Genomic DNA, 3880 nt, shown 5'->3' on the forward strand with positions numbered 1-3880 from the left:
AGTGACAGTCCTTTCCTCCTATAACACTGTGTCAATCTCTCTCTCTGAGTGACAGTCCTTTCCTCCTATAACACTGTGTAAATCTCTCTCTCTGAGTGACAGTCCTTTCCTCCTATAACACTGTGTAAGTCCCTCTCTCTCTGAGTGACAGTCCTTTCCTCCTATAACACTGTGTCAATCTCTCTGGTCTATTTCAGTGATATTCCTCCTTCTCTTTCTCTCTGTCTGTGAGTCTCTCTCTCTCTCTCTCTCTTTCTGCTCCTCCCATCGCGGATGCACCGCCTCCAGAGACCGGGCCTGTGCGATATCTCCGGAGGTGAGTGTGGGATCTTTCTGTGTCCAACCCCCCTCCCTGTCTCCGCTTCCCTCTGCCACGATCACCCCTTCCCGTGCCCCCGGCTTGCTCCGCTGTGCTGTGTTCCGCCCCTTTCCACTCTGATTTTCTCTCTCTCCGCTTCCCTCCGACCCTTTCTCCCTCTCTCTTTTTCTCTTTCTCTCTCTCCATCTCTCTCTCCACTGCTCCTCTCTCTCTCTCTTTCTTTCTTTCTGTCTCCATCTCTCTCTCCACTGCTCCTCTCTCTCTCTTTCTTTCTTTCTGTCTCCATCTCTCTCTCCACTGCTCCTCTCTCTCTCTCTCTCTCTCTCTCTGTCTCCATCTCTCTCTCTCTCTCTTTCTGTCTCCATCTCTCTCTCCCTCTCTTTCTGTCTCCATCTCTCTCTCCCTCTCTTTCTGTCTCCATCTCTCTCTCCACTGCTCCTCTCTCTCTCTCTCTTTCTGTCTCCATCTCTCTCTCCCCTGCCTCCCTCTGTCTCTCTCTCTCTCTTTCTGTCTCCATCTCTCTCTCCCCTGCCCCTCTCTCTTTCTGTCTCCATCTCTCTCTCTCTCTCTCGCTCTTTCTGTCTCCATCTCTCTCTCCCCTGCCCCTTTCTCTTTCTGTCTCCATCTCTCTCTCCCCTGCCTCTCTCTCTCTCTCTCTTTCTTTCTTTCTGTCTCCATCTCTCTCTCCCCTGACTCTTTCTGTTTCTCTCTCTCTCCATCTCTCTCCCCTGTCCCTCTCTGTCTCCCTCTCTCTCTCTCTTTCTGTCTCCATCTCTCTCTCCCCTGCCTCTCTCTCTCTCTCTCTTTCTTTCTTTCTGTCTCCATCTCTCTCTCCCCTGACTCTTTCTGTTTCTCTCTCTCCATCTCTCTCCCCTGCCCCTCTCTGTCTCCCTCTCTCTCTCTCTCTTTCTCTCTCCTTCTCTCTCTCCCTTGCCCCCCCTCACTCTCTCTCTTTCTCTCTCCATCTCTCTCTCCCCTGCCCCCCCTCTCTCTTTCTGTCTCCATCTCTCTCTCCCCTGCCCCCCCTCTCTCTCTCTCTTTCTCTCTCCATCTTTCTCTCCCCTGCCTCTTTATGTTTCTCCCTCTCTCCATCTCTCTCTCACCTGCCCCCTATCTCTCTTTCTCTCTCTCTCTTTCTGTCTGCATCTCTCTCTCCCCCTGCCTCTCTCTGTCTCTCTCTCTCTCTCTTTCCCTCTCCATCTCTCACTCCCCTGCCCCTCTTTCTCTGTTTCTCTCTCTCTCTTTCTGTCTCCATCTTTCTCTCCCCTGCCCCCTCTCTCTCTTTCTGTCTCTCTTTCTGTCTCCATCTCTCTCTCCCCTGCCTCTCTCTGTCTCTTTCTGTCTCCATCTCTCTCTCCCCTGCCCCCTATCTCTCTTTCTCTCTCTCTTTCTGTCTGCATCTCTCTCTCCCCCTGCCTCTCTCTGTCTCTCTCTCTCTCTCTTTCCCTCTCCATCTCTCTCTCCCCTGCCTCTCTCTGTCTCTCTCTCTCTTTCTGTCTCCATCTCTCTCTCCCCTGCCTCTCTCTGTCTGTCTCTCTCTCTCTCTCCATCTTTCTCGCCCATACCTCGCTCTGTCTCTTACTCTCTCTCTGTCTCCATCTCTCTGTCTCCATCTCTCTGTCTCCATCTGTCTGTCTGCATCTCTCTGTCTGTCTGCATCTCTCTGTCTGTCTGCATCTCTCTGTCTGTCTGCATCTCTCTGTCTGTCTCCATCTCTCTTTGTCTCCATCTCTCTTTGTCTCCATCTCTCTTTGTCTCCATCTCTCTTTCTGTCTCCATCTCTCTCTCTCCGCAGCGCACCCCTCTCTCTCTCTGTCTCCATCTCTCTCTCTCCCCTGCCACCATCTCTCTCTCTCTATCTCTTTCTGTCTCCATCTCTCTCTCTCCCCTGGCCCCCTCTCTCTCTCTCTTTCTCTCGCCATCTCTCTCTCTCCCCTGCCCCCCCTCTCTCTCTCTCTCTTTCTGTCTCCATCTCTCTCTCTCCCCTGCCCCTCTCTCTCTTTTTCTGTTTCCATCTCTCTCTCCCCGCCCTTCTCTGTCTCTGTCTGTCTTTCTGTCTCCATCTCTCTCTCCCCTGCCCCTCTCTGTCTCTCTCTATCTCTTTCTGTTTCCATCTCTCTCTCCACTGCCCCTCTCTGTCTCTCTCTCTTTCTGTCTCCATCTTTCTCTCCCTTGCCCCTCTCTGTTTCTCTCACTCTCTCTTTCTGTCTCTATCTCTCTCTCTCCCCTGCCCCTCTCTCTCTCTCTTTCTGTCTGCATCTCTCTCCTGTGCCCCCCTCTCTCTCTCTCTCTTTCTGTCTCCATCTCTCTCTCCTGTGCCCCCCTCTCTCTCTCTCTCTTTCTGTCTCCATCTCTCTCTCCCCTGCCCCTCTCTCTCTCTTTCTGTCTCCATCTCTCTCTCCCGTGCCCCTCTCTCTTTCTGTCTCCATCTCTCTCTCTCCCCTGCCCCCCTCTCTCTCTCTCTTTATTTCTCCATCTTTCTCTCCCCTGCCTCTCTCTGTCTCTCTGCCTCTCTCTCTCTTTCTCTCACCATCTCTCTCTCCCCTGCCTCTCTCTGTCTCTCTCACTCTTTCTCTCTCCATCTCTCTCTCCTGTGCCTCTCTCTGTCTCTTTCTCTCTCTTTCTGTCTCCATCTCTCTCTCTACTGCCTCTCTGTCTCTCTCTCTCTTTCTGTCTCCATCTCTCTCTCTCCCCTGCCTCTCTCTGTCTCTCTCTCTCTTTCTGTCTCCATCTCTCTCTCTACTGCCTCTCTCTGTCTCTCTCTCTCTCTTTCTGTCTCCATCTTTCTCTCCCCTGCCTCTCTCTGACTTTCTCTTTCTGTCTCCATCTCTCTGTCTCTCTCTCTCTTTCTGTCTTCATCTCTCTCTCTCTCCCCAGCCCCGCTCTCTCTCTCTCTCTTTCTGTCTCCATCTCTCTCTCTCCTGCCTCTCTCTGTCTGTCTCGCTCTCTCTTTCTTTTTGTCTCTATCTCTCTCTCTCTCTATCTCTTTCTGTCTCCATCTGTCTCTCTCCCCTGCCCCTCTCTCTCTCTTTCTGTCTCCATCTCTCTCTCTCCCCTGCCCCTCTCTCTCTCTTTCTGTCTCCATCTCTCTCTCTCCCCTGCCCCTTTCTGTCTCTATATCTCTCTCTCTCTCTCTTTCTGTCACCATCTCTCTCTCCCCTGCCCCCTCTCTCTCTCTCTTTCTCTCTCCATCTCTCTCTCCCCTGCCTCTCTCTGTCTCTCTCTCTTTCTGTCTCCATCTCTCTCTCCACTGCCCCTATCTGTCTCTCTCTCTCTTTCTATCTCCATCTCTCTCTCCCCTGCCTCTCTCTGTCTCTCTCTCTCTCTTTCTGTCTCCATCTCTCAGTCTCCCCTGCCCCTCCCTCTCTCTTTTTTCTGTCTCCATCTCTCTCCTCCCTGCCTCTCTGTCTCTCTCTCTCTCTCTTTCTCTCTCCATCTCTCTCTCCCATGCCTCTCTCTGTCTCTCTCTCTCTCTTTCTGTCTCCATCTCTCTCTCCCCTGCTTCTCTCTGTCTCTCTCTTTCTGTCTCCATCTCTCTCTCTCTCCCCTGCCTCTCTCTCT

At 52.3% G+C, this 3880-nt stretch overlaps 1 protein-coding gene across 1 annotated transcript in view; it reads left to right on the forward strand.

The window, feature by feature from the left end:
• The first annotated feature begins 260 nt into the window (after window positions 1-260).
• The window catches only part of LOC121273936 (zinc finger protein 239-like), a 14474-nt gene continuing 10854 nt past the window's right edge, over window positions 261-3880 (forward strand). Inside the window, exon 1 of the mRNA XM_041181060.1 lies at window positions 261-316. The gene's annotated coding sequence lies outside the window, so the exon portion shown is untranslated. The remainder of the gene's footprint in view (window positions 317-3880) is intronic.

This window comes from Carcharodon carcharias, assembly GCF_017639515.1.
Source record: "Carcharodon carcharias isolate sCarCar2 chromosome 27 unlocalized genomic scaffold, sCarCar2.pri SUPER_27_unloc_4, whole genome shotgun sequence".
Classification (NCBI taxonomy): Eukaryota; Metazoa; Chordata; class Chondrichthyes; order Lamniformes; family Lamnidae; genus Carcharodon; species Carcharodon carcharias.